The sequence below is a fragment of the Triturus cristatus genome, chromosome 5_2 (genome assembly GCF_964204655.1).
Source record: "Triturus cristatus chromosome 5_2, aTriCri1.1, whole genome shotgun sequence".
In the NCBI taxonomy this organism is placed as follows: domain Eukaryota; kingdom Metazoa; phylum Chordata; class Amphibia; order Caudata; family Salamandridae; genus Triturus; species Triturus cristatus.
The window spans coordinates 684,460,319-684,472,541 of record NC_140588.1 but is presented as its reverse complement, the minus strand read 5'-3'; positions in this window follow the sequence as shown (position 1 = coordinate 684,472,541).

Genomic DNA, 12,223 nt, shown 5'->3' with positions numbered 1-12,223 from the left:
CATTTACATGGATGCTTTTGCATTAATTTTAATTGTAGTCATTAACACATCATACCTTTCGTTTTCTGTTAAATGTCCCCAAAGGAATCGAGAGCTAAAACAAAGGGAGAAGAAACAATACAAACACAATCTCCAAATAAAGTCTTTCTTTTCCCTATTGACTCAATATGCTAAATTGTTCAAAAGGGCCTTATGCATTTTCTTAGCATCTGTAAATAAAATACAAAATGATCGTAGAGCCTTTAGAGCTCTTTCTGTTTTTGTGTGTGAAGAAATAATTCCTTGAGTGCAAGTCTCTTAAAAGAATAGGTAATTAACTCTTACCACGTTCTTGTTGAAGTCAAGAATTGCATTTAAAACGTTACCAAGCTGGCCTTCAATTGCTCATAGACTGAATTACAAGTCTTTTCTCTCTTTCAGGATGTCGGAGATCGGGTTGCAGCACCGGAATACAGGGAGCGCTGGACTGGAAGACGTGCAGAGGAGCTGAGGATTGGGGGCACCAAAACAGGAATCTTCACTGGAGCATGACGCTGAAGACAGGTGAGTGCAGAGCTATCTTGGAAAGCAAAGCGCGTGTAGAAGAGCGAGTGCGATTTAAATAGTTTTAGCACTCCGCTCTGACTCTTAATTACATGCGTGCATCAGGAGGCGGTTTGCACTTGCGACGTTGCTAATCCCATAAACTGCACATTTTGAGGGCATGTTTGGTTTGGCAGATTGGGCATTTACATATAATTAGCATGGAAGCGTACAAGCCCAGAAAATAGCACATTTCATGATGCTGCAACTTCATCAAGCATATGTTAGCTCACATTATAGGCAATGATCAGCGCTTCCTATGGGTTATGTTCATATTATGGAACAACTCAAGAAATAAAACTTTATGGACAATATTGTCACTAAATAAAACTTCCTATTAAAATAAAATAAAACCAGGATACTTGAATAGTGATATGCATTGGTAACAAGATATAGTTGGATAACAGAATACAACCAAACAAGTGTAAAGACACATGGTTTGAATACACAGTCCTTTGCACCTTCAGTCATAAAATACATCCCACAATGTTGTAGTGTTAGGACATAACTGCTGACTTCTGTCCACTTGTAACAGTTCCCCCCCAAAGGTCTTTTAAAGGGACGGGGTTTATCAGGATGCAAGGCATGGAAAGCGCGAACCAATCGTGGAGCATGTACATTAACCTCAGGTTCCCGTGATCTTTCTGAGGCATCATAGCCTTTCCAGTCTATTAAGCAATACAAACGACCACGTGTTCTCTTAGCATCTAAAATTCGACGTTCTTCATACTCAACATGGTCTCCCACAATGATAGGTGGTGGGGGGTTATCAGGTCTGGTTAAAGGGTTATAGGGTTTCAGAAGGACAAAATGGAAAACGGGGTGGATGGTTTGGTCTTCTGGCAATTCAAGTTTAATGGAAACTGGGTTCAAAATTTTACATATTCGATATGGACCTATACATTTTGGTTTACATTTTTAAGGGCCATCTAATTGGATATTCTTAGTTGAAAGCTAGACTAGATCTCCTACTTTGTAAGATGGTTCGGGCATTCTGTGTTTATCTGCATTTTTCTTAGGTCTGAATTTGTGTCTTGCTAGACTGTTTTTGGCCTCCTCCTGCAACGCTTGCAATTGTGTTAATCTTTCTGTGACTGCTGGCATGGCATCGATTTGGTGTGGCATAATGGTAGGAAGAGATCTTGGATGTATTCCTGTAGAAAAATAAAATGGGGTACACCCCAAGGCTGTATGAAGACTATTGTTATAAGAGAATTCTGCTAATGGTAGCGCCAAATCCCCTTGTGATGACATAGTGGACGCCAGACAGCGTAAACTTTGTTCTAGATATTGGTTCACTTTTTCTGTTTGGCCGTCTGTTTGTGGATGGAAAGCGGAAGACAAAGCTATTTCAATTCCTTATTGATTGCAAAGTTGTTTACAAAATCTTGAGATAAATTGAGGGCCATAGTCTGAAATGATTTTACTAGGAAGGCCATGAAGTTTCAAAATATTGTTAATAAATATTGTTCTAAATTCAGCTGCAGTTGGGAGTTTTTTTTAACAAGATGAAATGGCCCATCTTGGATAATAATCTACAAGTACTAAAATTGTTGTGAAACCATTAGATTGAGGCAAATCGGTAATAAAATCTAAACTGATGGTGTGCTAGGGGTTTGGAGGAATTGGTAAGGGTTGTGAAAGACCTGTAGGGGTAGAATGAAGTGATTTGTTTCTAGCGCAGACTGGGCAAGCCTTTATGTATTGATGAATATCTTGTCTAATATTTTTCCACCAGAAGTTTCTTAAACAATGTTCTAATGATTTACTTGTTCCTGGATGTCCAGCCATACCAGAATCATGGTTCCATTGGATTACCTTTAGCTGTTGTGCTTTTAATGGAACATAGAGTTTATTGTTGTGAAAGAAAAACCCATCATGAATGGAACTTTGCTCATTAGCTAACCAACTTTGTTGGTTTTGATTCTGCACACTTTGCTTAACAGTATTCAAAAAAGCATCAGCTTGTGTAGTAGCTACATTTTTTCATGTGGAATAATGTGTTGAGGTTGAATATATTCATCTGAAGTATCCTCCTTAGTCATTCTAGATAAGGTGTCAGATATAAGCTGTTTCTATCCTGGACGATAAGTGATTAGGAAATCAAATTCACTAAAAAAGTGCAACCAGCGCATTTGTCTAGGAGTAAGAGCTTTGACAGAAGAAAAGAACTGCAGATTCTATTGGTCTGTGAAAATAATAATAGTATGTTTAGCTCATAACAGGTGATGTCGCCATTCTTGAAACAGAGCTTTAATTGCCAGCAGTTCAAGTTCAGCAACTGTATAATGTTGCTCGGCTGGTATTACATTTCGAGAATAGAAGGCTATGGGATGTAAATGACCTGAGTTTGCGTCTTTCTGCATTAACACCCCTCCAAGTGTGTTTTGAGAGGCAACCGCCTCAACAAAAAATGGTTTATCTGGGTCTGGGTAAATTAAGATGGGTGCTGAGGTGAAGGCCTGTTTTAATTTGTTAAATGCTGTTTCAGCGGCTGAATTCCATTAGAATGCTTGTCCCTTGCGTAGAAGCTGTGTAAAGGGCGTCACTATTTCAGAGAAGTTAGCAATAAATTGCCTGTAAAAATTAGCGAATACAAGCACTCACTGTGTATCTTTCACATATGAGGGAGCAGGTCAATATAAAACAGCTTCTACCTTCTTAGGGTCCATAGTAATACCCTCAGGAGAGAGCCAGTAACCAAGAAATTCCACGTTTTGAGTGTTAAAGACGCATTTTTCTAGTTTAGCATACAAAGAATTTTCTTGCAATCTTTGTAGAACAGCTCGAACATGTTGGACATGCTCTTCCTTGTTTTTTGGAAAAATTAGTATGTCATCAATGTACACGATGACACAAACATCAAGTAGATAATTAAGTACTTTGTTAATAAAGTACTGAAACACAGCTGGGGCGTTACAGAGACCGAATGGCATGACTGTATATTCGAAAATACAGAATTTTGAATGAAATGCGGTCTTCCATTCGTCTCTTTCTTTTATTCGAATAAGATGGTATGCACCCTGTAAGTCAAGCTTGGAGTAGATGGTTGACCCCTTGAATTGGTTTAACAGGACTGGGATCATTGGCAGGGCTAGTGATTATTTAGAGTCGCTTTGTTGATTGCCCTAAGATCACCAGATTTTTTAGCCATGAAGAAAAGTGGCAAAGAAACAGGTGATGTGGAATGCCTGATAAAACCGAGCTCAAACAGCTCGTCCAAGTACGATTTTAAATACTGATTTTCAGGCTCGGTTAGTGCGTAAATACGACTACAGGGCAGAACGGCACCAGGGACTAAGTCTATCCTGCAATCGAACACCCTATGAGGAGGTAACTGAGTTGCCTGAACCGGGTCAAAGACTTTTGAAAAAGCCTGATACTCAGGGGGTATTGATTGGGGGCAATCTTGTTGAACAGCTGAACAAAACAAGGGAACGATCGGATCTTGCTTTTCCTTGTAACATTGGTTCCTACAATATGATGAATCTAAAGTGACGTTCCTTTTTACCCAATCTATTTTGGGGTTATGTAGTTCTAACCAAGGCACTCCAAGTATAACACCAAAAGTTGGTGTATCTATTAAATTAAAAATAGCTTCTTCAGTATGGCTGTTTTCACCCACTATGGTTACAGGTGCTGTGGGAAACTTGATTAATCCTGAGGATAGGGAAGAACCGTCTACAGCTCTGACTGGTTCTGGTTCTTTTTTTGAGATCTGGGAAATTCCTAATCTTCTGGCTAATTCTAAGTCAAAAAAATTGCCAGTTGCCCCGGAATCAATTAACACTGCCAGGCTTTGTCTTTGTTGTGCAGAAATGATGAATGTTAGTCTTATTGTCATGATTTTTGGAAGTCGGTTTATGGTAAAATACGATCTCATTTCTCCCCAAGAACACTAGTTTTCCGATTCAGATGTGGATTTATCAGCAAGTGCCACTGTCTTTTTCTTTTTTGGTTTAACCGGACAGTCCTTAGCATAATCAATCTGTTCAGTAGTTACTGAGAAATTTCAGTTAAAAGTACATACATATCTATAGGCGCGCACCGTGCGTAATTCTGATTGGTGGTTACATGACAGTAAACATTCCAGTCGGTCGAAATCAGGAAGTGTCGGCCGCCATTTTGTGTGTCTCACACTAAAAAACAAAGGTGGAGAACGTGAAAAGGGGGCAAGGTAGAGAGTTGCAGACCCCCTAGCCTTTGTCAGGGGGTCCAAAAAGAACCCAGAAGTGTGAAAAATACATTTTTTTTTTTAAATCGCGGCGTACGGCGGTAAAAAAAAATTAAAAAAATAGAATTAAAAATCAAAATGAAATGTTTGGATGTTGGTTGGCTCTAAAAAGAGCCGTTGTGTTCATTGAGTGTTTTTTTGTACCTACAAGTAAGTACCGATGCAGAGTCTAAAGTTCAAGAGGAAGACTCTGTTCCCTTCATCATTAAAATGTACACGTCTCCTCTATAAATGTCTTGCATGTTGTAACGCAAGTTGTTGTGGTATACAGAACCCATACCATAGTCTCCGAGGAAAGCAGAAACAGACTTATTGACGTGCTTTCTTGCTTTGTCAATCTGCGGACAAAGTTGGTTGGACCAGTTCCACTTTTGCCTTTGGCATATATTAGAATATACAAAGGCAGTTTGTGGAAAAAGTGACATCAATTGCACAAAGGTGTCTTAATAAGCATTTCCAGACCTACCCCAGTTAAAGTGCCTAGGTCATTTCCACCACAGTGCACAATAATAAGGTTAGGCTGTGGGAGATGTAGAAATGTTTTCACCAAAGGCATTAATTGGTGCCACTTTAACCCTCTCTGACCAATCCACTTAATGTCTACATTTGGCAAAGCAAGGTCTTTAACAATACCTCTTTTTTCTGCAAACTTGTCACTCCAGAAGACATAGCTGTGACCTACAATCCACACTGTGAACATCTTTCAAGGAGATCTGGATGCACTCAGAAGGTGTCTTTCAGTAGAATGGCAATATGAAAAGAAAGATAGTTGTAAAATGGAGGCTAACATACTTTTTTTTTTTTTTAAAGAACTGATTGGCTGATTCAAACCATTTTACAGTTAAAACTAGGCTGTATGTTTAGATTTTTACAAGCATGTTTTGTATTGGCTCAGAAAAATGTGTACCCACAGAACATTACTTTGGATTTCCTGTTAGGTTTGAAAAGTCAAGCAATCTTGCTCTTTGTATTAGAAACATTGTGTGCTGAACTTCTGACCTCTCTGCTCACTCCAGTGTTCCATGATCTGTTGCTATGGTAGCAGTCAGAAGTCATGTTGGGGGAAGGGATCATTTGGAAAGGGTTGAAATTTGCAACCAATAGAAATGTGTGTTTCCATTTGAAAAAATTGTGGGAAGCACTGTGATTTGGAGTTAACATGTATATGTGTGGAAAAAGAGAGGGAAACATTAACATTAACTGGTTCTGGTGAGAGGAGAGAGGTGTACAGCTCAGAGATTTTGGCTCTGATAATCTGCTGTTTGAGTGCCACATTTATTTCTGAACTAACTACTTTTAAAGGTGAGTTAAGAATTTAAGAGGGAATGCTTGTGGAGCATTTTGATATAAATAATAGAAATGTGATTCTTCTTTTAAAGTTGTTTTTCACATTTTGTGTTTTGGGAGATATTTAACTGTCTTGAAGTTGTGAGATATTATTGAGTATGTCTTCACCATAAATTAAGGTGTACTGGTATCACCCAGGAATAATGTTTTCTGCCTAGAATCACACCATGAGTGTGTGTGCAGACAGAAATTGTTATCAGAGATTTAATTTGTGTTGCTCTTGCTCTGTTAGCCTTGCACTCGCAGGAAATGGGCTGTTTGTTTTCTTGAAGTGTGATGGTTAGCATTCAGTGGAAATCACTTTCTCACAAATGAGAGGCAAATGCAAACACATTTGAAAATAGCATGGTACATTTTCCTACCACTTTAAAAGTTGTGTTTTACATTTTATGTTAAGGAAGATATTTAAGTGCCTTGAAAATGTTAGATATTATGGAGTATGTCTTCACCATAAGTTAAGGTGTAGTGGTATCACCCAGGAATACTGTTTTCTGCCTAGAATCACACCATGAGACAGTGTGCACACAGGAATTGTTATCAGAGATTTAATTTGTGTTGCTCTTGCTCTGTTAGCCTTGCACTCGCAGGAAAGGGGCAGCTTGTTTCTTGGAACTGTGATGGTTTGTATTCAGCATAAAAAAGCTGTTTGGGCATGTGCTGTTTTCTGTTTCTGAAAAATATAATGAAAATGTGTCAGACTGTTACAGTAATTATCACTTGCTCTACCACAGTCGTAAGTGTGCTTTCAAATTGCAAATCAAATTTCGGTTTCTGCCTAGAATCACACCATGAGTCTGTGCGCACACAGGAATTGTTCTCAGAGATTCAATTTGTGTTACTCTGGTTCTTTCAGAATTGTATTCGTAGGAAAGGGGAAGCTTGTTTTATTGAACTGTGATGGCTACCATTGAGCCCAAATTAATATGTCGCAAATGAGAGGGCAATGCAAACACATTTGACATCAACATGGTAGATTTTCCTTCCACTCCTGCAATGGGTCATGTAGTTTGTACATGTTCAAAAGTCCAATTAACTTTCACCACACATGTAGTGTTACATACATGTCTCCAATGTTTATGCAGTTGTGCAAGCGTCCATGCAGATCTCTTTTGCACCTGACAGTAGACAGTCTCCAGAAGGGCAATCTTAGCAGAGAGCAAGCTGTTTCTCATGTACAGTCATGCTTACTATTCAGCGCTGTGTAATGTTTCAGATAGCAGTGAGTAACGCTAATACATTGAACATCACCAAGGCACATTTCCTTTGGTAGAGTGTAGTATGTCATTCAGGTTGCACATGTTCATGGTCTCAAATAGCTGTTTGGGCAATTGCTGTTTTCTGTTTCTGAAAGAAATAATGAAAATGTGTCAGACTGTTACAGTAATTATCACTTGCTCTACCACAGTAGTAAGTGGGCTTTCAAATTGCAAATCAAATTTCATTTTCTGCCTAGAATCACAACATGAGTCACAGGAATTGTTGTCTGAGTTTTAATTTGTGGTATTCTGGTTCTTTTAGAATTACATTCGTAGGAAAGGGGAAGCTTTAATTTGTGATGGTTTTATTGTGTTTTTCACTTGTAGGAAAGGGGTAGATAGTTTTATAAGATTTGAAAAGCACAAAAAAAATATAGTAATAAATTTAAATTACATAAAGATATTTTTTTTTTAGTTTCTTTCAGGTATTGCTGAACAACAGTGAAATAAGTTAAAGATGCCTATAAAATCAAGGAAGAGAAAAGAACAGAAAAAACTTTTATATTTGAAGACAACTGGAGGACCCAAATTAGTTGAAGATCCTCATGTTGGAAAAAAGAAAAAGTCTTCTGGTAAGCAAATCAAGGATTTTTAAAAAAATATCTTCAAAAAAAGAACAAATTTGAAAAATGTCCCCACTGCAAATAGAGTTTCAAGTAGAAAACAACAGGACAAAAGTGAGAAATTACAAAATGCTAATGTACAATTAGAAGCAATAAAGATTGACTTAAAAAGAAAAACAGCATTTAAAGACATTCGTAGAAAAATGTTTCAGAGAAGAGTGATGTCCAATTTGCTAAAGGATGTGAAAAAATATAAGAAGAAAGCGAAATTTTATAAGCGAAAAAAAGATATTGAATCAATTGTAGCTAAGGCTTTAGATTTAAAAAGAAAACTATTCATTTTAATTTTGAACAGGATCCGTACATTAGATAAAATGGTCAATGTAATGAAGTCACAAAGCAAAACGAAAAGAGTAGTGAAAAGAAATAACTTTTGTAAAGTGTTTTTAGGAGAATGGATGCATAGTTCAAGTACTGAACCATTTTTTAATGAAGAGAGTTATCTTCAAAGTAATAGTTTGCTGCATGCAGTTGACACCAGAGGTCATGCTTATGAAGTGAAAGATGGTTGTATAATGGAAAAGGAGAAAATGGTTCCAAGAAATGAGGAAGAAGTGTTAGCTGATGAGGTTATGGGGAGACGTCCTAAAGCCCCAGTGTACACTTGGAATTGTAGTAGTATTTGTACTGTACAACAGGAATCTATTGATAAATTACGTGAATTTCTAAGAGAATATAGTAAAAAAAAGTGTTAAACAGAAGATTAAGGTGCTTCAAAGACTAGATCCATGTAGAGTTAGAGAGAATACTGGTTTACAAGGACATTCTCTGGCTTGTCTTTCTAGGAAAGTTTGCCAAAGTGTTTTTCACCATTTTAGGATGATGGCAGTTCATCATACTGAAATGAGAAAGTTTGTGAGAAGATTGTATTTTGCTAAAAGTCCAGCACTAAAGTTAAATGAGTTGAATAGGGCTCTGTTCCGTGGATCTGTATCAGATGTAGAGAAGGTTACTGATGAAATTCAGTTTTGTTACTTTGGTCCGGAACAAGGAAGGGCAGATAATGACACAGTAATTGAAGAAAATGTGGAAGAGAATGTAGAACATACTATTAGTAAAAATTTTGAAGATCAAATGACAAAATTTACTATCATCTCTAATGAAAGACCAAATATTACTTGTATTTGTTGCCGGAGAAGCCATTATAAAAATCAAACAAGGTATGTTGATCTCTATAAAAAAAAGTGAAAAAGAAAATAATACTAAGTGGTTGGATTTTGCTACATATTTATTTCTGGAAAATTGTTTTGATTTGGGTGAATATCACCGTATTTGTAAATACTGTTATAACAAGTTAGAAGAAAATAAAATGCCAGCAAGAGCTGTACATAATAATTTAGAATTGGTTGAAATTCCTGCAGAACTTAGTGATTTAAATACGTATGAGTCTATACTCATTCAATGTGTCCATCCTTTTCAGACTATAGTTCGTATGGAGCCCAAAACAGGCAAATTACCTCCTTCGGATTTACAAAGAGGTTTAAAGGGAAGAGTTGTCTATTTGCCATTGGATTTGAAAAAAAATATGGAAACTATTGATGCAGATAGATTGGAAACTGAACCATTAGTTATTTTGGTTAATGGAGTACCAACAAAGAACAAGAAAATTTGGCAGGAGCTGGTAGATGTACGAAAAGTACAAAGAGCAAATTTATATTTGAAAAGAAATAATAAATGGTATGAAACTATTTATATGGATGAAGATGAAGAAGTTTTACTACCAGACTCAGGAATACCAGCTGGGCAAATTGAAAAAGTGGATAAGTCAAAAGAAGAAGACATTTATGAACATTTCAGCATACATCCTCTTCATTCAAAAGAAGTTATGGCAAACACTATTGATCTGTTTCAGATGAAAAATGCACAAGGAACTCCCATGAGTATATGGGAGGAGAGCTTGGAAGCTCGTTGTTTTCCCCAGCTGTTTCCTACAGGAAAAGGTGGACGATATGATGAACGTCCAGTACAGATTCCTGCTTCTGAGTATCGGACTACAAGATTATATGCAGAAGATCCCAGATTTCGTCAAAGTATTCCTTATTTGTTCCATCTTTTATTTGAAAGTGACTTGTCAGCACTATCTTATGCAGTAAATCACATTTTGAAAACTGGAGTACATCTACGTAATGTGTCTGCAAAGGATTTTATGAACAAAGTGCAACAGCGAGATGATCATTTAGAATCTCAATTGATTAATCTAGTGGCTTGTCAGCGTGGGACAAATGAATAATGGTACCGACGCCATGGAGAATTGAAGTGAATGTTACGGAATTTAGGAATTCCTACATGGTTTCTCACCCTAAGCTGTGCTGAGTACGCTTGGGATGATCTTCTGGATTTTCTTCGAGAGGCAAATTCAAATATTGAAAACATCCAATACAAGACAGCAGGAGAATTGTGCTCATTGGATCCGGTTAATGTTTGCAGATATTTCAATAATAGATTTGAGGCTATGATGTCCTTCATCTGCAATAAAAAAAATCCACCTCTTGGAGAAGTTGTGGATTTCTTTTGGAGAAAAGAGTACCAAGCAAGAGGTGCTCCTCATATTCATATGCTGTTGTGGATCAAGGATGCCCCAAAATTTGGAACGGATTCTGATGATGCAGTTTTAAGTTTCATCGAAGGATATGCAAAATGTGCTATACCTAAAAGCACAGAAGAGAAACACTTAAAAGAGCAAGTTTTACGTTTCCAAAGTCATCGGTGTGGAAAATACTGTCGACGAAAGTACAAGAGTAAAGAAAAATTCTACACAAAATGTCGATTTGGATTTCCACGACCTGTTCTTTCAAAAGGAAGAGTCAACAGTTTTATTACAGCTGTGCGACATACTATTACAAGAAAATCGCCTAAAAATACCTACAACCTAAGAAGAAAAGAAGAGTCAAAATATATAAATGACTACAACCCAGTCATTTTATCCATGTGGAATGCTAACATGGATATTCAGTATGTAGCTGACAATTCTATTGGTGTTGCTCGGTATGTCACATCTTACATCACTAAATCTGAGAAAACGGAATTGAAGGAAATGTGGGAAGAGATTTCTCACGAGAAGACTGTCAGTAAAAAGCTATACAGTTTCAGTTTAAAGATGTTATCGCATCGAGAAATTGGATCCTACGAATGCTCAGATAGGTTATCATCTGCAAGTCTGTACTCCAAATCCAGAAGAATAATTTGGGTAAGTTTAGGCCTTGCAGGAATGCGAAATCGGGTACTGAAATCTGTTGGAGAAATTGAATATTTGGCAGAGAATGACCTGGAAAGTACAGATATTTTGAAATCAAACATGTTGGACACATATTACCCAAAAAGAAGTCGTCATCTTGAGAACATGTGTCTCTATGAAGTGCTGCAGAACTACATTTTTACACGGAAAGCCACAGAAGACATTAACAATGGAAAATATAAAGTCATTGGTGAGGAAGGATGTTTGGTGAAGCAAACAAAAGGAAGCTTGATTAATCACAGGAAGCTGAGTTGCGACACTCCTGACAAAAAGGAATTTTACTACTTAGCACTTTTACAGCTGTTTGAACCATGGCGTTCAGAGGGTGAATTACTTGGAGATTTTCACAGCTATGAAGATTCCTTTAATGCATGTAAAGATACGATTGAATGCAGTACTTTCACAAATTTTGTGCAAATGTTAAATGAAGAAATTGAACAGGAAGCTACAATTGCAGCTGAAGTAGCTAGAGACAGTTCTCAAGACAGCCAAAGTTCTGGAACACTCAGTCAAGATCCCCTAGGACAACCAATCGTAGAAAATGAAGCTGCAATAGCAATGACTGAAGTGGAAACAGCTATGAATCAAGCTCAGGAAGATTTAGTAGACTTAACATATTTGGAACAGCAACTGAATGAAGAACAAATTTATGAAGAAGTCACAAAAAAAATTGATCATGGATTACTACATGAAAAGAAAGAGTGCTCATGTGCATCATTTGAACCAATCAGGATGTATGTGAGTGGACAAGCTGGAACTGGAAAAAGTTTCTTAATTAAAGTCATCCGAAGCTACCTACAGCAAAAAACAGATTTAACTTTGTCTTGTGTTGTTACTGCTCCAACTGGATTAGCAGCATATAACATAAAAGGAATTACCTTACATCGCTTGCTAATGTTACCAGTGGAGCATGAGAACAAAATAGAATATCACAAGTTAACAGGAG